Source organism: Alligator mississippiensis, chromosome 1 (genome assembly GCF_030867095.1).
Source record: "Alligator mississippiensis isolate rAllMis1 chromosome 1, rAllMis1, whole genome shotgun sequence".
Lineage (NCBI taxonomy): Eukaryota > Metazoa > Chordata > Crocodylia > Alligatoridae > Alligator > Alligator mississippiensis.
The window spans coordinates 347,791,204-347,815,465 of NC_081824.1; the positions used below are offsets into that span (position 1 = coordinate 347,791,204).

Here is a 24,262-nt window from a genome sequence, read left to right on the forward strand (position 1 = left end):
GTAGGAAGAAAGAAAGAAGAGGAAAAGAGAAGTATGTGAGAAGTAATAATTGAGTTGCCAAAATATTACAAGAAGTCTTTCCAAATTGCACAGTGTGGCAGAGCACCTTTGGGAGGCGCTTACCACTCGAGGGCTCTCACAGGCTCTGACGGGAGCCTGCTTTGGAGGAGCAGCAAGGGAAACCTCCCCCAGGTACCATTTTAAGGAGGAAGGTGTGTGGCAGGGCACTGTTGGTGCCTGCCACTTTAAGACCAGAGCCAAGCAGCCAGCAGGTGCTTGATTGCGGCAGCCATTTTAGATCTCTGGCTGCCCAAACAAACAGGGCAGCTTGCTGCTGGCAGGGCAGGCAGCAACATTGCCTGGCTGCAAGGCTTCATGTATCATCCTTGGAGGTAAGGACAGGAGCTGTAGGGGATGGTTAGGAGGCTCCTAGTCTTGGGTATGACTTAAAACTGCACCCTGCTGGGAGTGGGTGGCCTGGTGGGGCTGTCAGTGGCATGGGAGCCCCCAGAAAATGCCAGGCCAGTTATCAATCCGGTGGAAGGCGGGTAGGGGTGCCTTCACCCTAGCCCTGAACTTTGGGTGGGTCTGGTCACATCGGAGGTAGTGGGGCCAGGCACGGCTACGGTCACCTGAGCCCTGTGGGGTGCAAGACCCCGAGGAGGAAAAGTGGGAGCCAGGCATGGGTATGGCCACCTGAGCCCTGTGGCATCCAAGACCCTGACAAAGGGTACTTGGGGCTGGGCACAGCTACGGTCACCTGAGCCCACCAGGGAGGGAAGCCCCGTGGCCCCAAGTGAGGGGGTGGTGTGGATCCCCAAGTAAGGGGAGTAGGCCAAGGTATGTCTCCAGATGCCTGAGGCTGTAGTTTGGGCCATAGGCTGAGTAAAAGGGGGCTCAGCCTGAGAGTGAGGGGAAAGTCCTGACCCTGGTAAGTCCTCCACCACTGAGAGTCTGAGGTTGGGCCAAAACCAAGACCTATAGAGTACAATGACTTGCTGCTCCCATGGGGGAGTGAGAGTCCCCATGAGACCCTGGAACACCAGTCCTGGTGCGAGTTACCCCAGCTCCCACAACCAGATGGGTTAACCATTAGTAGGGCCAGAAGGCAGACCCAGGAGTGAGAGTGGGGCTAGAGGCTCAGAGGCTTGATGTAGAGTACCCTTGACTGGTCAATGCTGGGGCCAAGACCAGAATGGTCAAAAGGGCCAGGGGCCTACTGTGAGGGATGCCCAGAGCTGGAGACCTGGAGTTCCGACCGGCCTTGGAGGCAAGGCCAGGGCCTGTGTGGACAAAGGTCCTGGGGGGGGACCACGCCCCAGAGAGGAAATAGTTTCAGGGAGCTAGTCACCCCTGAATGAGGGTGGGGTAGGCTGCCTGAATGGAGAGATCTTAGAGGAGTCCTGATAGGAAGATTCTAGGGCACAGTGTGGGGCTGGTGAGAGTAACGTCTGTGGATGCCATCTGCGAGGCTTGGGCTGCGGTGTAGGGGAGGATCAGAGCCACAGATAGTGCCCCCTGGCATCGGGGCAAGAATGGGCAGCCTCCCGCCTTAATTAACATCGTAAGTAATTAAGAACAAGGCATGGCAGGAGAGTCAGGTGGGTGACGTGCCCAAAGGCAAGTGGGGAAACTAGCACTGTGGCTAGTCAGGGAGCCCCATTTTGCCACATGTAGGCAAAACTGCTTTGAAAAGTTCTATAACACATGACGTTCTCAGCATACCATGTTTGACCTTTGGAAATGTCCTGCTTTTGTAATCCTGTGTGTCACTAACAAGGCCTGCTGTAGGAATACAATCTGGGAAAGATTCAATTTTACCTCCTTAGGTATATAGCTATGTATAAAAATATACATATTTGCCTAAGGTATCAGTGCTGTGTTCAAGACCGTATTCCTTCTGGTTATAATTTCTTTCCAAAAAGAATTGATAATAAGTAACAATAGGTCATCACCAAAATATGTGACTGAGTAATGCCTGCATTTCATTGTATCTCCAACATGTATCTTTTGGCAGTATATTTAATTTCTAGAGTTTAGAAGGAGCCCAGTGATGTAAAAAATTATCCTTTGTTATATAAGATGCTAAGATTGATTGTAGTTGCTTGAGTATTTTGAACTGCTGATATCCTCTGTGATTCTGAATCTGAATACCTAAATCTTCATTCCATTAAATCCTAAATAATCTGTATCAGGTCTGTTATGTGCTATTATATATTCATAGAGTGATGGCACAGAATGGGGAAGAGACTTGGAAGAGAATGGGAAAGAATATTTCAAAGGAAAAAATAGTATATTTAGAGCATTTGCTATACCTTAAGCCTTGGGTCCAAACTGATTTTCTGAGACTTGATGCAACTGCATATATTGCCATTCAGCTTTTTTCAAAAGGTCAAACTCTTCACATATCTCACAGAAAGATTTGATATGATTTCCTACTAGAATCTGTTCTACATGTACAATACCCGTATCCACCCACTTTGTCTACATCCATTTGTGGAGCCATACTTTAAACAGGGATTGCCCCAAATAGAACCATTACACTGTAATAAAGGATGAAACTCCAGCAAGTTTGCCAAATTATCCCAAGCTGGTCAGGATGCACAAAATTGTAGGGATTAGAGAATTAGAAAGACAATTATAACTAGAGCCTAAAATGGTTGATGGTGGAAGGGAAAAAATAAGTGCTTGTTCTATTGCCACCTGTGCAGGGAAGTTACTAGTTATATTGGTCAGCCAGTACATAGCCTCACTTTCTAAGAAGACATTGTGATATCATTGAAGGTTTGGAAGATGAAGACGACCCATTTCAACTAGTAGCTTCATTTTGTAATGAAAGTCAAGAACTTTTATTCTCTCCCCACAGAAACCATTTGAACATTCAGTTGATTTAATCAAAATAGGCTTGAGGGAGGTTGTGTTCATGATTCTGCCAGCTACCATCTGGTACATCCAACCTCAGCCCTTGCTAAAACTAGGGAACCAATATTAAGGAAAAATTTCTTTCTGTCATTACAAAGTATCAGAAACAAGAACAATAATGAGTTAATATAAAACAATGACAACAAAAAACCCCATAGCAGCCAGGACAAAGCCTTCTACAGAGAGAGGCCATAGGCAACATATGTCCATATCCAAATATCTGCTCACTCTGCTTACTGTGGAACAGGGTCTCCCAGGCCAGCGCACATGGGCAATTTTGAATACAACAGTAGGTCTGGGCCAGGGAGTGGTCACTAAATCCATGTTTATACACAAGTGATCTACAGCTGCCATTATAACCACACCTTGGCCTCTTGTTACAGGGGTGTTTCATGTCCTCAGCCACCTACTTTCTATTGGGTAGAGTTTGAAATTATTTGAGTTTATGCTGAATAAGCCAGTTTTCTTCATATGAATATAAATGTGTTGGAAAAAATCCAGTGTTTGTCTATATCCCATGCCCTCCACTATGAAGAGTGCCCATAATCCAGCACATCCTGCCCACCTGCTCCTCAAACTTGAAAATGCAGTGAGAAAGTCCCTTCAAGGCAACCCCATACAGCTGCTCTGAAGCATACTGTAAACTGAGATCTGACAGCAGACCTGGGGAGCACCCCCAGAATCCCTTATCTTCATATTTCTGGGCATGGTGTGTGTGAACAGGAGCAGTCGGACAGGGCCTGGTTGAGAGTGAGTCTTTCCAGCAGTTTTGGTGTAGACACTCCATTTAAAAAAAAAAAAGCCCTAAGAGGCTGGAAAATACTGTTCCTAAAGAGTTGCTAAAAGGGTTAAGGGACAAATATTGACAGAATAGACTTGTCTATGCTAGGCTGCCACTGGCTGCCAGAATTTCAGGCAACAGACAGCAGTTGCTACTGCCAGGCTGATAGAGCATGTGTGTCCCCTCTATTCACTTCAGGTTCCTCAGTGTGGCTCCAGTACAACAGTTGTGCTTCCAGAGTGCAAAGCTCCCAGATGAACAGTGCCAGGTCAGTCCATGGGCCAGATCCAGTCCATGTGCCCAACCTGGTGCACAATACTGGCCCAGCGGGAGCCCAATCCAGCTATGCAGGAACAACACAGCTGCAGCCCAATTCAGCTGAGCAAGCCAGCCATGCAGCAACAGCCTAGGTAGTACCCTAGGTAGCCATGCAGAGCTTGGAAATTTGGTGATGGGGGAGTGGCGGCAGTGTTAATTGCCTTTTCTCCCCTGCTGCCAGATTTCCAGACTCATGGGGAGACATGTCTTCATAGGCCAGATCTGGCCTGCAGGCCAGGGGTTGAAAACCCCCAACGTAGTCTGGTATCTTATCTCCATAAATGCTTCAGAGAAGGAGGGGTGTGATTATAACTGCACTTAGTTTCTTGCAACTGAAGGCATGAATGTACTTACAAATACATACTTATAATTCCTATAGTATGGTTAGGTACTCTTAGGGTGCATTTATACAAGATGCTTTAAGGTGCATTAACCTAAATTGGGGTGGGCAATTATTTTGGGCGGAGGGCCACTTACTGAGTTTTGGCAAGCTGTTGAGGGCTGCATGGGTAGCCCCACCCCTTGACAGGTGCCCCACCCCCTGGTTGCCATCTTGGGACCAGAAGTCCCACCCCCTAACCCCTGACCTTTGCCACCAGAAGTCCCTCCCCTTGCCCCCAAAAATACTCCTTTCAGCAAGGGGTTTTGCCATCTCAGAACAAGAAAAATACCAAATCATATTCTAAAAATCCAACATCTACAACATTCATTAATTTGATTAAAAAATATTTTTGTCCTGATTTACATGTGTTTGTGTAGTGTACACAGAGGTGATCGCACTGTAGCTTAAAATGAAGTCTGACTCTCATATTCTGTGTGGGGTGGGGGGGCATGGGGGTGGGTATAGGTTTGTGGGGGCTGTAGGTGTGTTGCATGTGGAGTGTGGGGAGGTGTGGATGTGTGTGGGAGGCTTTGTAGGGGGTGGGTAGGTGTGTGAGGTGTGGGGTGAGGAGCATGTGTGTGGGGATATGTGGGGTGTGGGTGGGTATGGGGTCTGTGGGGGGTTGTGTGTTGGGGAGGGTGGCTGGGGTGCGTGGGAGGGGGTCTGCGTGTATGGCAGTATGAGGGGGTGGTGCATGTGTGTGGTGAGGTGTGCTTGTGGGACTCAGCCTATAAGCATGCGCACACGCACATGCACACGCACGCACACACACACACACACACACACTCTCTCTCTCTTTCTGTCTCTCTCTCCCTCACACACACTCTCTCCTTCCCTCATTGCTCTCTCTCCCCCCGCCCCACTCATTGCGCACACACACACAAACACACACACCCTCCCACTTCTGGCCCAAGGGTACCAGCGTTGGCCGTATGCTCACGCAGTCTGGTGATGCAGCCAAGGGCCACATGGTGCTGGAGCTGTTGGCCAGTGTGCAGGGAAGTCGTGAAAACAGCTGCAGCCAGAGGCTTCTGTTTGGGGGGACAGGGGTAGGAGAAGGGGGATCTTGCCCATGGGTCGTATTTTGCCCACCCCTGGGCTAAGTTAATGTGCAGTATGGGCACACGTGCAAATGCAAGTATCAAATTTAGTTGTGATTAGTTAATGCCCAGTAATGCATGTATAGCCACAGCCTGACACTAACTTTAGTGCCATGTCTGCCCTGTCACTAGGGGGCCAACCTAAGCTCAACCCCAGGGCTCCTAGCTGGCTACCTCTCCTGCTCCAGGGCTGGCAGCCCCTAGCTGCAGGGTATAAAAGCCTGCAGCCATTTTATGCTTTGGGGCACACACACCAGGAGTCTGGACAAGCCTGTTGTTGTGTATAGGAGTCCAGCAGGCCCTGTGTGCTCCCCTGGACAGGGCACAGGCTGCCCTGGCCTGTCCCCCTCCAGAGCTGATGCTTGGCCACAGCTGAGTGTTACAAAGGGCTGCAGCTTGCTGCACCCCTTGCCCGGTCCTGAGATCCCCCCAGGGCTGCTGGCTGGCTGGCTGTCTCTGGCAGTAGGGCCACCACCTGCTCCCTGCTGCTGCTTACCCCCAGCAGTGTCTCTTTGCAGGTGCTGCTGTGAAGTGCCTCTACTGCATGGCCCCCAGTCCCTGGATGTGCCCCTGTCCTAAGTAGTGCTGGCAGCTGTCCAGGGCCAGCCATGCAGGAACAGCCATGCAAGGGTCCAGAGAGTTGGTGCAAGACAACCATGTCAGGCTCGTCCTCCTCCCTGTTGAGTCCCAGCCCCACCCATGTGCACACTCCTGTCCCAACCTCCCAGGCCCCCAACCAGCCCTGGGAGGAGGTTGGTGACCTCATGCTGCTCTAGGGCCATGCTGACATGCAGAGGCAGTTCGCCCAGGGTGGGTGCTCGAATGCCCACATTTATGAGGTTCTATCAGGTGGGATGCAGGAGCGAGCGCACTTCCGGTCGGTGTGGCAGTGCTGCATAAAGGTCAAGGCCTTGTAGGCACAGTGGATGGCTATGACTGACTTCAGTCATTGGTCTGGTCATGCCCAAAAGTCCATGGCCTTTATGCAGGAGCTGACCTCCATTTTGGCACCTTGGGAGCTAGGCCACCCCCCTGTGAGTGGCATCATCAGGGGTGGCCTACCCAAGCCCCTTCCCTGCCCTGATGCCTCTAGTGACATGTCACTGGAAGAGGGGACCTTGGGTCTTCAGCACCCTGCTGTGTCCTGTTCCCCAGCTGCTGCACCCACTGGCAGCCCGGAGAGCCCTGTCCAGCAGCTGCCTCACCCTCTACACAGCCACACATGAGGACTGGCCAACAATGATACTGCCAGCCATCAGCAGCACGAGCTCCTCCCTGGGGGGGTTTGCCTTGGTCAGGCACTGTCCCACCAGAAACCACGGGCCGTGGACATTGGGTGCAGCCAGTTCCCCTTGCTGATAGGGAGTTTCATGCCAAGCCACCAGCCTCACCAACCCCAGACCTGTGGTAAGTCCCACACTGTGGAAGGGCCTTCCCAGTTCCCATCTCTGCCCCTGTTCTCAGCCCCAGCCCATGCCCCTGGCCCTGGCCTCTGCTCCCATTCCCTGCTTGGCCTGCTCACACTTCCCTGGCCCCAGGTTCCCTACCCCCACAGCACACAGACAGGTAAGACACAATTCAGAACTTTATTTAGCAGCCCACATCCCTGCAGCTGGGTGGGCATGGGCCTCTCAGACATCAAGGAAGGTGTTGATGCTGGTGGTAATGTCCTCCTCAGCAGTGGGGGGCAAGGACATTAGCGCTGCTACAGGTAGTCCTCCAGGTAGCAGAAGAGGTTGCAGGGCAGCCTGGGCTTGCCTCCTGTGCCATTGTAGCTCAGAGTCCTGAACCAGGAGTGCAGGTGTGCCCAGGGCACCAGGAGGATCCACAGCAGCGGGGCATAGTGGCTTGGGCACCCCTCTGCCTATACAAATGGCTCATCGTGCCTGCCCAGGGCACACGCAGCAGGGACATGCTTGAGGCACAGCAGCGGCATGGTGGGGGGGGCAGCCCTGTGACACCTCCCTGAAGAGGCCCCCTGTGGGGAGGGTGGGGGCATGGCCAGCCCCTCACCCCAGTTGTTTGGGAGTCCCATGTGCCCCGAGCCAAGGTACCATGGGCTGGGCAGCAGTGTGGCAAAGCAGCTGGCCTGCAAGGAGAGAAGGTGGGGAGTGGAGTCCAGAGCTATGGCAGCAGGTGCTTCTAGCAGCCTGGCCTGTTCCTCCCTGGGAAGTGGGTGGGGAAAACAGGCTGCCAGTGACCAGCACCCAGTGGTCTGCTGGCCTCAGGGGAGTGCGTGGGGACGAGGGGCTTGGGTAGCAGCTGTCTGGGCCCAGGCTTGCCTAGCCAGCTTATCATGGTACCTGAGCACCCATGTATAGCTGACCCCCAATCTGAGGCCATGCAGCACACAGCCCCTGGTACAGAGCATTCTATCTCTGAAATGTTGCAAACACACAAAAGCCTCCTGTCTCTTGCCTCTGCAGGGCCAACCTCTGGGTGCAGGGCAGAGGCCACCACTGGTTCACTGCCACCTACCATTGGAACCACTTGGCTGTGTTGGCTGCATCAGCGGTGTACCTGGGTCTGGACACTCCTGCTCCAGTGGCAGGAGGTGCAGGAGCAGGTGCAGGAGGTACAGGAACAGGCCTGGTAGGTGGAGGATGTCACCTGGGTGGAGGTGCAGGATCAGGTGCAGTGGGACTACTGGGCCTGCATGGAGGCTCTGGAGTGGGAGTGCCTGGAGCAGGTCTGGCAGCAGGGGGACACTGACTGCCAGGCCATAGACACCCTCCTGGCTCTGGCAGCTGTTTACATGTCCCTCACTGCCTGGCTTCCACCTCTGGCCCCACAAGGACCCTGGGTCCTACCCACCACCTCGCAGCAGGCCCCTGCCTGGCCCTGGGGGGAGGTCCTTGGGCACCTCCTGCCCACCAGACCCCCTGGTACAGCCCCCACACCAGACCTGATGCAACCCACCTGGAACTGCCACCCTCCCCTACACCACACAGCTGAAGACCTGGCCATGCATGAGGCCACCAACCACTGGGGTGGCCACAGCCCCTCGGCCCACAGGGGAACACTCAGGGGTCGGAGTGCTGGGCACCTTCCTCAGGGCTCTGTTGTGTAGGCCCCCGCTCATGACCCACTACTCTGAGCTTGAACACCCAAATTACTGTAAATAATTTTCTATATGTACATCATTTCATACCTGCATACAGTTTCCCACTTGTATATAGCTATAAGCAGATTTTTTATTGTTGGTAGGTGAGGAGGGTGGGGGAGGGTCGCTGTTGGCTGGTGGGGAGGGGGAAGGGGGGTTCCGTTTGTTGAGGGGCAAGTGGGGAGGGATGGGGGTGGGTGTTGTGAGGGTAATAATGTGGGGTTTTTTGTTTGTTTCAAATATGTGTCTGGCCTGACAGTAGTGCTGGGCAGAGGGTAAGGGGTGTGTGGACAGTGGGGCAGGTGGGCTGAAGCAGGGAGTGCAGGAGAAGAGGGGTCAGTCAGGGCCTCTCATACCCAGTGCCCTGGCCCCACTAGCAGGTGTGCAGCTGTCCTGGGGCCTGGGTGGTGGGGACTACTGGGGCCAGCAGGGCTGGCACCATGGCCAGCAGAAGCACGGGGCACTGGTCATCACTGGCAGGGGCTTAGCTGGAGCAGCAGGGTGCTGGGCATCACTGACAGGAGCAGGGCAGAGGCTGGAGCAGCCCTGGCATGAGGAGGCAGGCTGTGCAAGGAGGGAGCTGGCATATGCTGCCCCTGTACTGGGCATGCGGCTCCTGGTCAGGGAAGGGGCTGGCTAGGGATCAGAGTTTCCAAGATGGCTGCCAGGTGCTGGCAGCTGGGTCTGACTTCAGCAAGGCTACTGAGTGCTGGCAGCTATGTGGCCACAGGGGCACATGGAAGGACTGGAGGGATTTGGGACTAACATTAGTCCCAAGTTTCTACAAGTGTAGACACCTGCCAAAAATTGCTTAATGCACATAATGTGCATTAAATTTAGTCACACTTATTTGCACATGTAGACACACACCTATAGTAGTTCCAATAGTTAGTTAGGAACTAAGAGCAAGTTAATGCTACAGATGAAGAAACTGAGGCAGGAAACAATTAACTGAGCCAGTCAGGATATCATACCAAGTCAGTCTTGAAGTGAGGTATGGAATCAAAGATAGGTGTCCTAAGTCACATTCCAATACTACACTCAGTCCCTTCCCTGAACTGGTTCAACAGGTAACTTACCCTCTCTTCATTCAGCTCTCCTATGGAGATTCCCTTCTCATGCGACACCCAGAGGAAATGAGTCAACCAATTCATTCTCATTCTCAGAGATACTGGTTTGGTTTATCATGTACACACATTTTTTATTAAAGAGCTAAATGCATTCTGTGTACATGCCTTTGTTTAGGAATGACAGAATTTTAATGCTGTGGCCCGTGCCTGTCCTCTCTATCACTGTTTTGTTTTCTACTATGCAAAATTAGTAAGATTTTTTTGTTCTTGGGCCACTGTGTAGGGCTTGGCACACTTTTGAGATGTCTGTTACATAATAAATAACCTAGGGATGAATTTCCACCAAGAGTGAAACTTACGGAAGGGGAACTGGGAATAGAATAGATCCTGGGGCCTACTCCTGAACTAGGGGGATCACCATAGATTTATAGGAGACAAGGACTATCCCATAGAGGCCTCCACAGCTTTTTGATCTCATTAGCTCAGCAACTCCCTTGGTCATAGTTGTGCCTTGGTGTCATGGTGGCAAGGCACTCTGGGGTTATTCTATGAAAAAGCTAATATAGTTTTATACTATTTCATAGATTTCATAGACATTAGGGCTGGAAGGGATCTCGGAAGATCAAGCCCAGCCCCCTGCCCAAAGAACAGGAAGTCAGCAGGGGGTCATAGGATCCCAGGAAGATAGACATCCAAATGTCTCTTGAAGGCATTCAAGGTAGGTGCTTGAACCACCTCCGGTGGCAGTCCAAACCTTGGGGGCTCGGACAGTAAAGAAGTTCTTCCTTATGTCCAGCGTGAAATGGTCATGGAAGAGTTTGTGACTGTTCAATCTTGTCATCCCTTGGAATGCTCTGGTGAACAGACGTTCCCCCAGATCCTGGTGAGCACCCCGATAAACTTATAGGTGGCCACCAGATCACCCCTGAGCCTGCGCTTTTCCAGGCTAAAGAGTCCCATAGCTCTCAGCTTCTCATCATAAGGTCTGTTTTCCTGACCTCTTATCATGCGCATGGCTCTTCTATGGACTCTCTCAAGCTTCTCCACATCCTTTTTTGCGTTGCAGAGCCCAAAACTGGACACAGTACTCCAGCTACGGCCTCACCAGGGCTGAGTGCAACAGGAGAATGACGTCCTGGGATTTGCTTGAGAAGCATCTATGGATGCAACCCAGCGTTTCGCTTGCTTTGCTATGTTATCAATTCATACCAATTGCCATAGTGGCCAAAGGAGAGGGAGACAATATGCATCTCCAAATCTTGTGTACTTATAACCTCAGAGTAGCCAGTCTCTCACCTTTCCCCTAGCCTGGTCTTAGTTGGAAATTCTTTTGGGAGCCTGAAGAGTGGTTCTGCAGAGGCAGATTCCCTTCTTCATATGGGAAAGAGAAATCAGTACCTGGAAAGTAGTCTCCACATACAAATCTGGGGTGGGCAGTCACACCACATAATAAGACATGGCTTCTTGACCACTGACACCTATGAAATACCAAAGTGACAGAGGGAATTCACCAAAGTGGTTATAAAGGACATAGCTCAGAGTACTGGGAGGAAACTGAATTAGGAAAAAAAAATTGAACATTGGGGAAAAAAATTCCAAACAGATGACATCTATACAATTATAGACAGGTTTTAGAAAAGCTCACTCTTCAAGTAATTGAAAGCTGAACTGCACAGAGCACTGAAGAATAGAATATAGGGAACAATTGGTGCATTGTCAGGTAGGCAGCCTCTACTAGGTCATTTCTGTGCTTCAGTGATTCAGTGTTCACAATGTGTTCTTATGTGCATCCCAGGACGTAAGACCCATGTAAGATTGGGTTTTATGACTGGCAAATACACATGTCTTGTAAGGTTCCATAAAGTATAGGTGGTTTTCTCCTTACATGTAAGCCTTGTTACTGACCTAATTTGTACACGTTTCTTTAATATAGGATTAAAATTGAACTCACGAGGCATTGCTTCCTTATCTGTGATAGCAGACATCTGGTAATGTTGATCTAAATTTCAAACTTAAATAAAGTTTGAGGAAAACCTCAGTTAAATTATTTTCTTCATCCTGTAAATGAAATGCATGAATAACACTTGTCAGTAAGCACAACTTTATTTTCAAGTGCTGCTGCATACAGCATGATACCCTTTAAAAACACTTGAGAATTCCAGTAGCTTATTTTATAACCAACATGGACTAGGGTTAAGAATGTGCCCATCACTAGCTCCCATTACAGTTTTAGTACATATATTTTTAGAAAAACCTATTTTAGTCTGAATGCGTTCAGTAGTGTTGTAAGTAATTTTTCTCTGGGTATCCATTTTTTCCCAAAAGGCGCTACCATGTACTATATACATGTTTGTTGTTTTGGGAAAGAGGAGTGCTTTCAGTTTCTCACCTGTTTTAATCTAACAAGGTAGGACATAGTAGGACATTGTAGTTATATTAAATTTACATCTGGGCATTTGCATGGTCAATTACCAGAGCTGAACACTTAATTGTAGTTGCACAAGCAAATTAGGCATGGAACTGTACACACCTAGTTTTAGAATTGGGCTGGGTGTGTATGTTTAAATATGTTTCAAGGTGAACAATGACTTTGGTATATTTAGGTTATTTATAGCTGGGTCATTTGTCCTTTGGGATCTATATTTTCGCAAGATCTCAGAAAAGCATGAAAAGCAGTTCAGCTTTGATTCCTCTTTTTTAAGATTGTGCAAAAACTATTTCACCTGTTTTATTACCCCTGAAGTGTTTTTTCTTGCTTGTAAAGGTATAGACACTGAACAGATCTTCAACCTTTAGAGAATAGAAAAGGAAATTATTCATTTATTTTATTGATAAAAATTAACTCAAGAACATCACTGTGGGAGTCCAGATAACACTGTTAAAAATGATTATCACAAAAAATACCATGTGTAGTTAGAGTATATATGAACTGTTTCATAGGCAACACACAGAGGGGTATGGAGGGCACATGCCTCCCCAGATTTCTGTGCTGATGGTAGGGTTCAGGGCTTCAGCCTGGCCGGAGCCAGGACAAGCAGCAGTGGGGGCAGCAGCAGTGGCACAAAATTTCTGCACTGATGGCAGGGCACCGGGCTGCAGCCTGGGTGAAGCCAGTGCCCAGCAACAGTGGGGTCAGTGGCAGTGGAGTTGTACGCCCCTCCGCTGTCACCACTTATGCATTGGCTGTGAGCTGCTTCATTTCTTCATTATCTCAGAGGCCAATAACAATATTAATCATAGACAGGGCTAAAAACACAGAAGGACTTAGGCATTGCAGTGCTCAGTGTTCCCATATTTAATGCTCAGGTGCATGGGCCCAGATCTACAGGAAAAGTAATTGCCTTAAGTATGATGTAGGGGGAATCTAGGCACTTAAATCCAAGGAGGTCATTATCTCACTTCACTCCTCCTAACCTTTAGAAAGCACAGTGATCCTCTGTCGCCCAGTGTTGAGGGGAGACCCAAGATCATTTAAGCATTTTATCCAATGACTGCTTAATGCAAACAATCCTGGGAATGAAAACTGACACTCAGGACTCCCCTCTTCCCAGGAAGTGTCTACCTCACTAGACTCCATGTATAACCATATTTTCAATTCAATGAATCTTGCTAGCATTTCCACAAATTGGCACAGCTTCAAGAGGTGGAATGGGGAGTAACCACACCCAGCCTAGCTGATAGCACGGTGGGTAGGGCATGCTGCTGAGAAGTGAGAGATGCAGGTTTGAACTGCAGAGGAAAGGAACTGAAGCCAGCTCTCATATGTCCGGCTTAAGTGTTGTAACCAATGGCCTATTATGTATTTTGTGGGCACTACTACCACTGGACATTTTTAAATGCTGTGTTTGGTGCTGAGCTCGGAGCTGTTGATATGTAATTGTGTATTCTCAGAACACACCTACAGGATTGACCGCTCAGGGGACTTAACAGGAAAAAGACTTAAACTGGTTTATGCAAAGATAAGTGCTGAACTGCCCAGCCTTGTTAATATAGCTGCACTTCTGGTCACACAGAGTAGAAGTCAAAGTGCCTGGGAAAATTTTCCTAGTTGCTACTTCATCCCCTACAGACTTTCAGGTGTTTTGTAGATTGAACTCTTGAACTTCAGGGCCTAAATTCTGCTTAAGTCCCACTTTAAGTCTCTGTAGATGTGGACCTTAAGTTCTTATATATGACTTTTCAGCTACAGATTTCTAAGGACTTTATAGAAGAAGCAAGTCTCATTGCTGTCATTTTACAGGTGACACAGAGCCATTAAACAAGGTGTCTGTCATTAAATATGACAGGTGAGCAACTCAGCTATAAATACATTCCTTGAGTCTGAATCGCAATCTAATGTTCCATCCATTGACTTATACCAGAGGCTCTCAAACTGTGTTCTGGCGAACCCTGGGGCTCTGTGATAAGTCATCATGGGTTCTGCAACAAGACTGGGGGTATTGGCAGAGCTGGCTGAGAGGCAGTGTACCACCATTACAGGGTTGGATCTCCTGGCTCTGCATCAGTTTTTGGATAGGGGTAGGAGTTCTGCAGGAGAAGAAGTAATAAGAAGGGTCCCGTGACTAGAAAATCTAACAACCACTGACTTGTACCAATAGACATAAGTTATTTTATAGTTGCAAACAGCTGGCTTAGTCTTACTTTTTTAGACCCTAGTAAACATTTCTCAGATGTATCCTGTTACCTTAGGGTTTAAAACATCCATGTTCTGTTCTACTAGGTGGTCACGCTCTATCCAAGAAGTTTATCAGTAGACCTATGTGAGGAAGATTCCATTCTACCAAACGGAATAATTTCATAAATTTATCAGTTTGCAATGTTCTTGTTTTTAATGGATGGAGGCTTGAAATGATGTGATGATCTACAACAGAGAAGAGAGGCTATCCTTTAGCTTCCGTGGCAGGGGCCTGCGGTTTGGGAAAAGAAGGCAGTGAATTTTACTTGCTCATGTTGTTTCAACTTTGTTGGAGAGACAATGGATATAATGGGAACAATGTAAAATGAAACAGAACTGTATAATAACAAGGTATTTTTTATAGCAAGTCTCTGTTTAGTAGTATTGTTCATGACAATTTTTTTTTACAGACAATCACATTCAGACAGCTTTTTCCTGTTGTTTTTTGCGCGCATCATTATGCATAATTTTTTCTCTCTCTTTATTTTTAATTGATGACTCTCTTTATTTGTGAGTCATGTAACTTACAAGAGGTATCCCTGAATAGCTGAGTAGAAAATATCTCTTTTAATTCACACCTAGGTTTGTATGGGTGGGTGAGTGTGTGTGTGTGTGTGTATGTGTGTGCATGTAAAAGAGAGAGATGCCTTCGGTTCTCTATCTCTCTTGGCTTCATTTTTCTTGTGTCTTGTGTATTTTGTTGTAGAAAGACAATTGGGTGAGGCAGTGGTGTCCAAATTATCTGGATGAATAGTGTGGAGACAGTCTGCAGGCCAAATCCAGAGTGTTGGGCTGATCCATGGTCTGTATTATCTGGCCTGGGTCAGATGACACATCTCTGTACTCTGGGCCCAGCACTAAGGGCTCCACAGGGAACTGGAATATTTTTGGCAGGAAAGCAGTAGCAGTGTTAATTTTGTGACATTGCTCCCCATGGGCTATATCTTGATAACCTCTGGGTTCAAGTGAAACTTCTTTGCGTGAATCTATAAATGTAAACTAATTTAGTTTCTTTTTTCTCTTCTTTCTTCCCCGAGTCCCCTCTATATGATACATTATTTAAAGTTTGGTGTACAGAAGAGGTGAGAAAAACATAGCCCGTGGAGCCACTGGATCTGGCCTGCAGAGCTGGGGCATCAGCAGCATTCAGTGGCAGGGGCTTTTCTTGTGTCATGCCTCTCTGTAACCAGGCAGCTGGGCAGTGGGGAACTGTCCTAAGCCACACCACAGCCAGGGTAGCAGGGAGAAGTGGACGTAGGGAGAAGCAGCAGTGGTGGCTGGGTCCTCACTCTGGCCTGCCTTGGAACCGAGCTGGGCCATTTTGGCTGGCTGATGGAAAAGGATGCTGACCACTGGTTTTCTGGGATACTTTGTATCATGGATCTTAGTGCCACTGGATGACCCTCAAAGTCCCTTCCCTCTGAATTTATGATCCCTTGCCAGGTTAAGAAACTCACTAAAAAGCTCAGGGTCATTACATTTCTATGTGAATCCTCTTGTGGAAATGCCCCACATTTTCTGGTTGTTAGTCCTGGGGACAGTTTTGGTCCACAAGGCATATGCCATCTTGCTGATTATACGAATCTGTGGGAGGTAGGAATCATCCTAGTGATGGCTGTGCACCTCAGTACCTCTAGTTCTCCAATTTTCCCAATCCCTGGCAGTGTGGCTTCACTAGAGCTTTACTAACAGGGAAAGTTGATAAGGTTTCCAGGCTGTATTGTCTTTTCTATATATTCCCCAAGGGGAAGCTGAGCATTACCATTTTTATCATAGCTGGGGCTGCCCCTGGAATGCCCTCCTTCCACCATTGCCTATGGACTTGCCTTATGGACTTGCATTTTCTGGACACCCTCTGTGAGGCCCAGAGGAGCAGGCTGAGCACTCTTTCTGTGTGGGAAGAGTGAGATGAATGCTGAGAAGATCCCCTTCATTTACAGAGCTCAGTAGGATGATCTGAGCCAAGAGTATTTAGAAAGTGTGTTTTTTTTTCCACTGATAAACAAACAGTGCGTCACTGGCTGTCACGTGAGACAACATGAGATTACAAAGAATTTATATGTAAATAAATTCACTGAGTTCAGCCATGGCAGTGACTCACTATTTCCATCCAGTCCAACATATGTTTTATTCCATATCCATCTATTGGAATATCACTGCTCTTGAACTTCACATAAACACATTCGTAGAGAGCTAGTTCAGCAGTACTGTACTGTATAGATTTTCAAAACACAATGAACACATTTTAGGATGCAGTCAAAGAACTGGTCTTTGGGATTTTGTTTGACAGCTTCAGATACTTTCAAGGTAATTCTCACCCCTCCCCCCTAACTAGAGCTGTCCAGGCTTGCACTCTGAAACCATGGCTCTCCAGGGATAGCTCTATTTAAAAACATGTCCTCTGTTCTAATCCCTTTCCATTACATCTGTGTTTTAGAATGGTGTCACAGTAAATGTATAATATTCTTTCTATTTTCTGCTGTTACTGCATCTATCCAACCCTCATGGGATATCACTCCCTTTTTTCCATTCCATTCTTTCTGAAGATGACATTTTGAGGTGGTAACCTTAGCTTAATGTGTACTGATTTTTTTTCTAAAAATGACAAATGTTTTCTAATTTCTTACATCTGTTTTAACACCTGTAACTTCACTCCATGACAGATGAACACAAATTGTATTTGAGAGGCTAGGAAATCTTTGGACTTTAATTCCGATTGGAATCTATTGCAATACAGTCCTCAACAATAGGACACTGTCTTCTCTAGATATTCAGCTCTTTTGCTAAAGTTGTGAGGAGCAGAGCAGAGACCCATGCCAAATATCTGAATTATTCAGTATTGCTGATGTATACAGTTTTTTCTCCAAATGATCCTTTTGTTCTCTCTGTAGGTAACATATTTCATAAACAGAAGTTATAAAATCACTTTAATTGTTTGCTATAAAGAAAACCTTTATAAAACCAGCAAGCAAATTTCCTTCTTATGAATGCTATTTCCTTATATGAATTTAACATCTATTCTTTGTATTACTGTGTATACCCCATCTAATTTTATAAATCATTTGATATTATTCTCACTTGTGATGTTGATTTTACTGGTAATGAAGACCAGAAAAATATGCATGCAGTCAGAAACAATTATTATAAATCTCAAAATGACTAGTTTATATTTGTATTAATTTTGAAGTTACTAGGTTGATTCTGCTATAATTTAAATGGATCCAAGTTATATGATGGAATTTTTCTTTGATATATAGTTTCCTTCCCTTATAAAGACATTTCAGAGCATGGTAAGATATTAATTTACCTATCAACTTGCCAAGGCCCCTGTGTGGGGCAGAATATTTAATTAAAGTGAATCATTCACTCAGGAAACTTAAAATGCTATATGATTTGTTCCTTTTGGATAAGTAACTCCTTAAATTATAATGTTAGATCCTTGATTGTTAGTTTTTGACAAAAAAAAGAGAAATTATTTTTAATAATACAAGTAAGAGAAGAGCAATACATTGTTAAACATAACTGGGAGGCCAAAATAAAGAGTTAGTTCTTACTGGAGAAGTATAGGTACAACTGATAGATGTTATGTGTTTATTTATATCTTCTTTTTAAACAGATGTTTGTTAGAGAAATCTTTTATCAACATTCTTCAGTGAAACACTAACTTCTATAACATATATATAGTTACAGTGTCTGATTGGGATTTTCTTAATAACAAAGAGCATTTCTGAGTACATTCAAACAGCAGCATCATGTGGAGTTCTTCTTGGATTATTGCACCCACTACACAGGAAATACAGCAAAAAAGCCTACATCAAAGAAACTGTACATTGCTGTTAACTAATAACGGTTCTTGATTATCTTGACAAGGAAGTAAGTAATTTATCAGTAGCCAAGTTCAGATTCCAAGATACTGTAGGAGTCTTTCTGAGTAGCAACACAGCTAAAGGTTAAATCCTGGAAACATAAGGTGTTGGATTAAATCAAGTTTTTATAGTACCTATGGCATAAGAACTTGAACTTTGCCTTCTACTCTTTCTCCTTGCCCAACCAGAGGGAGCCAAAATAGTGTTTAATAGAAAACTAACATTAAAAACATCAAGCCCCAAAAAATGAATTCTAAAAAAAGAACAAGAGAAGATTTTCCCTCCCAATCCCTATTCATTTACAGATGATTGATAATCTTAGTAACTCTGCCACTAGGGAGAATGCAGGCAGGGGCCAGTACTTGATGGGGAAACTAAAGTTTTATAAATTTAAGATCAATTTTGACTGTTTAATTATGGCTAGAGAAAGAAGTTGGGTGCTTAATATGTTGTTCTGTATTGATTTTGGGGGGGGTTAAATATAACAAGTATTTAGAGCTAGACACTCTAATTCTTGTTTAGCAACTGTAAATATGTATGTTTAAATATTGAGACAGTGGGCAGGAGTATAAAGGAGTCAGCAGCATAACCAAGAATGAATGACTACAGCACAAGCCCCAGGTGTTCAGTAAAGAGGGGCATCAGAAGGGAATCCGGGGGGCTTAAGGCTCCAGTTGCATGGAGTGGAGTGAGAGAGGGGTACCCTCATCAGCGTCACCCTTTGTTCCCGTGGGAAGTGGGAGATGCCGCTGCTGTGATAGGAGGTGTCACTGCCAACAGTCAGGTTAACCCTTTCTTGCCCCACAGCCTCCTGAATTAGGGGTTTTGCACCATTGCTTGCCATATAAATCTTTGGCTGTGGTCAGCGACACGCTCCACTCTGCACAGCCAGAGCCTCAAGCCCCCTCTTGCTGCCTCCATTCCAGTGCCTTTAGGCACAAAATCTAGCAGGTATGAGTCTGCTGCCCAGGGCACAAACTCTGAGTCACACATCTGGGAGATGTGCTATATGGGTTGAAGCACTGTCAGCTAGCTGAAGCATGGGTCTAAGCACTGTCGGCTAGTTGAAACATGAAGCATAGAGCTAAATTATGTTCTCAGTGACTGGCATTTGACCATGGCCCTCAAATTTTGGCCTGTAAATGTAAATTTAAATTGCTACCAGCCTCCTGGGATATTGCAAGAATGGAAGAAACTTTAGGCATTAAACATATATTACTACATATTGTCCTTAACTAAGCATTTTTATTTACATTTTGACATTCTAGTACTTAAACTATTTGCCAAGTGTTATCTTTTTTGCATAATTACAACATGCAGAGGTGATTAGACAGAGACAGTGAGACAGAGAGAGAGGCGTCTGGTGCCTATTTAAATCTTTCTTATTTACTTATTTCTTTACTCCATATATTTAAGTTTAATTGCATTCAGGCATATGATTTTTTTAAAACATTTTGATATTTTGGGAATGTTTGGCAGGGTTTGGTAGTTTCTAGCTTTTGCTTGGTTCAAGAAAGCAGGCAATGGGTAAATGTGATGTATTTTGCTAAGATTCTTGGACGGTCATGATAGCAGTAAAGGTTACTATGAGAGTTTCACTGAAAATGTAGAACCCTTTGTGCCTTAGAGTATTTGTTTAAGTGAGGAAAGTTTACACAGTTTATAGAGGAATTATTTTGTGAGGAAATTCAATTTCTGTAGCTTTTCTATCTCATTTCCTTAGATATCATCTCATCCCTTGAGTTCTACTCTTTCTTTAAGTGCCAAAGCATAAGGAGAGGAAAATGTATTGAACTGAATAGCTGGCTTGGAAAATCCTTTCAAAATTGGACCAGTGCTTTTCAACATTTTTATCAATGATCTGGATATGGGGGTGAAAAGTACACTGGCAACGTTGCCAATGGCAGTAAGCTGCGGGGAAGTGTGGCCACACCACAGGGTAGGCTGACGATCCAGGAGGACCTAGACAGATTAGTTAGATGGGCGGACCAGAACCAGATGCTGTTCAACACCGAGAAGTGTAAAGTGCTTTACCTGGGGAGGAAAAATCTGCAACAAACTTACAGGTTCAGTGGTGCTACGCTACCTAGCACCATATCTGAAAGGGACCTGGAGGTCATAATTGACCATAAAATGAATATGAGCCACCAGTGTGATGCTACAGTTGGCAGAGCAAACAATATGCTGGTATGCGTCAACTGATGCATCTTAAGCAAAACTAAGGAAGTTATTCTCCCATTCTACTTGGCATTGGTGAGGCCGCAGCTGGAGTACTGCATCCGGTTCTGGGCACCGCACTTCAAGAAAGATGTGGAAAAGCTTGAGAGATTCCAGAGAAGAGCCACACGTATGATTAGATGCCTGAAGAGCAAGCCATATGAATAAAGGCTGACAGATATAGGACTGTTCAACCTAGAAAAGAGAAGACTTTGAGGGATTTGGTGGCAGCTTACAAATATATCAGCAATGAGCATCAGAGGCTAGGTGAACAGCTATTCGCCAAAGCACCCCAGGGGTGAACCAGGTGCAACGGTCATAAACTCCTAGAAGAAAGCTTCAGACTGGATATAAGGAAAAATTTCTGCACTGTTCATGTGATCAGACTCTAAAATAGACTCCCAGCGAGGGTGGTGAAGGCACCTACCCTGGAGATTTTCAAAAGGATACTGGACGCACACCTTGCTGGGGTTATTTGACCCCAACAGTCTTTCCTGCCCAGAGCAGAGGGGCTGGACCCAATGATCTCACAGGGTCCCTTTCAGCCCTAAACTTTTGTGAATCTGTGTTTGCTGGCATGGTACTGCAATGTTAAACCTTTTTTTTTTTCTTTTGTACTTTGGTGTTTTCAGACAGCATCCTCAATAATGTGGGGACCACAGTTCTGTGGAAAGGGAGAAGGAATGTGCTACTGTGAGATGAGGCCACAGTGCCCTAATGTCTGCCCCGGAAGTGAGTTTTGAAACTACTCTGAAAATTCTGGTGCAGAGTGTTACGGACTGAAATGAGTGACAGGAATGAAAGCAGGAACAGGAACCTCTACAGAGAGTTCAGTGTTGCATACAGTGTTCTGCGTGTGTGGCTTGAAGGGTGGATTCCATTGCCTAAGTTATGCACGGGTCCCACACAAGCCCTGTTCTTTCCAGCTTTATGCAAGGAGGGATAAAGTTCATTCATTGTGGATCTGGAGGAATAATGCTGTTCAAACAGAATGAAATTCACCCGTGGCACAGAGGGCCAATACAAGACCCTCACAGCACTTCAGCCCACAATAGGAGCTGTGTGGAGGGACTGCAGCTTTCCATGGGAGCATTCATGCCCTAGTGTGATGTCCAAAAGGGCCTCTATCCTGGAGCCACATCAATTTGTGTATAATTACTGCTTTTTTAAATGATATGCCCCACCTCAGCCACAACTTATGAGCTTGATGCAGTTATTACTGGGTAAGATTCTATGGCCCAAGTTATGTAGAGGGTCAGACTTAATCATATTAATCCACTCTAGCCTTAAAATCTATGACTGTGAAGACCCAGATGATGAAGCCAGTGGTGTGCCAGGGGAGTGGTCATGTGACCTCACAGAACCAGTATAAAATGACTACAGGTGTTTTAGCCACCCTTGGGCTGGAATAAAGGCTGCGTAGTAGCACGGTGTTTGGCCCCTGCGCATTGAAGGATTGGATATTAGCACTCCAGCTGTAGAAATCCCAGCTCTCCTGGATTTATGCAAGTGCAGCAGATTTTTCCTTTGTTGTATTATCTTTCTTCAAAGAGAACTTGAATGTAAGGGAAAATACATTTGTTACATGGAAAACATATTACCTAAGCAGCTATGATTATTGATGTTTATATGCTGCCATAACCCACAAAAAAGAGGCTTCTGTGTCAAGGGGCTTATATTGTAAAGGTATCCCCATTTTCACACACAGCTAACAGTTCCATTGTATACTAAAGGTATTTTGTTTCTTCAGATACCAAGAGATACATGCACAAGGGCATGAATCCTAATCAACATATATCCACAGCAGAATTGTACCAGTTTACTCCAGCTGAGATGTCACCAGCTGTTTTTAAGAGATCGCTCTGCATTAATTAGTACAGGACTTTTAAACCTTTTAAACCTCTGGGGGGTGGGGGTGGGGTGGTGAGAGGGGCACATGTCCTGGGACCATACCAGATGGGACAGCATGCTATGAGCCAGTTTGCTGCCTGCCACATGGACACTTCTGCTACTCCATTTCTACTTTTGTGCCAGGAACTCCGCAACTTAACCCCTTGTGGGCTGCACGTGGCTCATGGGCTGCCAGTCAGACAGCCCTGAATTAATATATCTAATTCATTATACCATGCTTATCATCATAGTATCGGAGATAGTAAGTCCTTGGCCTTTAAATCTGATTCATATCTTCCTTTTGCATGAATAAGATGAAGTAGGCTTCAGCCCGAAATATATATGCTGCTTTCTATAAATCTTGATACTTCTTGTTGAAACATAGGTCAAATAAGGACTGCTGTATATCTCCTCATTTTATATGTGAGTGTCTTTTACATCCTTTCTGCACATTTTCACCTACAGCTAGCAGTTCCAAAGGTATACCAAAAGATATTTTATTTCTTCAAATTCCAAGAAAATGAATGCAGAGTGGTGGTCAATCCTTCATGGGTCATTTCTAATTTGAGTAACAGCACTCAATCATCTGTAACAAAAGCTAAAATACTTAAAGTACCAGCAAAATAAACTGCGTTTTGGACAAATGCTTTTTCTTCCAATTTTTTCCTGGTGCAAAAAACATTTTTCCCTCATTGACTATACCGAGTGCATTATTCATTTAGCAAGGGGGGAACTCTCAGAAGTGGTAAATGAATGGGAGTTTTATTAAAATCATTTGTTAAATCTGAGCACTTGTATTTGAATACAGCCAGGTAGCTGAAAAATGAATGCTAGGAAGAGCACTTAAACAAAGATAGGAGTTAAGGCACAAGCTCTCTGGCATAGTGAAATCTTTAAGGCAGGCTAGGATACTATCCAAGATATTCTACAACTGTCTGAACAAGCAAAGGCCTGCAGGTCAGAACAAGCCATGGATTTCAGATCTCTGGGTCAATGAAATCACTGAGAGTGAAGCAAGCTGCAAGTCTGCAGAGTGCTTCCTTTCATCATCAATATTAGGGTCAACTGTATTCTGCTGGTTTATTTGAAGGAGGGGAGTTGGAGAGAGCCAGTTGCTTGGCTCCCTCACCCCAACTCTGTGTTCTCTTTCTGTAATCCTGCTGTAAGTTTTTCACTAGGGAATTCACCCCTCCTCCACCTCCTTTGTGGCTGGTATTATAATTTTCTAAATAACAAAATGCCATTTCCTGAGGCTCCAGTTTGGAGACCTTTGCATCCACATCAAACCCACTCCCACCAAAAAGGGACACATGGAAATTGTTCTCAGAGGCATATGTTGTTTAGATCTCAGAATCTGACAAATAAATCACTGGCATGGGATCTCGTTTTTTGGTTTCCAAATTTAGTTTGAAGAGATTAGCAGAGCTGGTCAAATAATATTCAGCAAACCAAATATTCCAGGACATTGTGCTTTTTTGGCTTTCAAATAATGTGTAAGCCTTTTATAACTTCTGTAAATGTATATGTTATTCTCAAACTGTAATACATCATATAAATAATACCTTATTTTCAAATTGTTGTGGATAATTCTCCAAATGTTTACTACTGCTAGTCAATATTTGCAGTGTGTCATGTAACTAGTCACATGCCATTGCTTTTGCTCCCTTTATTTTACATGACAAAAGTAATGAATACCTACCTAGGCACTTCAGACTAAGTCCAAAAAAGATCTTAAGTGACTAAATCAGATGGGAGTTAAATTTAGGTGCCTAAGTCCAAAATTCACACCCAGAAAGTCCCTGTAAGCCATTAGTTAAACTGGGAAACTCCTAAACTCAATAAGCACAGCCCTGTTTGACTTTAAAGTTCTCTAGGTGTGTAAAATTCTGCTTCTGTGCTTGCTCAGAGCTGCCCAGTCTGAACAACTAAGGGCCTATC

The 24,262-nt window shown here is 45.7% G+C and overlaps 1 long non-coding RNA gene across 2 annotated transcripts; it reads left to right on the plus strand.

Annotated features, from left to right (window-relative positions):
• Positions 1-294: 294 nt before the first annotated feature.
• Positions 295-23,782, plus strand: LOC132250188 (uncharacterized). Of its 2 annotated transcripts, XR_009461821.1 has the most exons (4): positions 295-392; positions 7,930-8,095; positions 10,261-10,394; positions 21,067-23,782. It is a non-coding gene; the product is annotated as an uncharacterized LOC132250188 (long non-coding RNA). The 2 variants fall into 2 exon arrangements; XR_009461823.1 differs by lacking the exon at positions 7,930-8,095.
• The last annotated feature ends 480 nt before the right edge of the window (positions 23,783-24,262 follow it).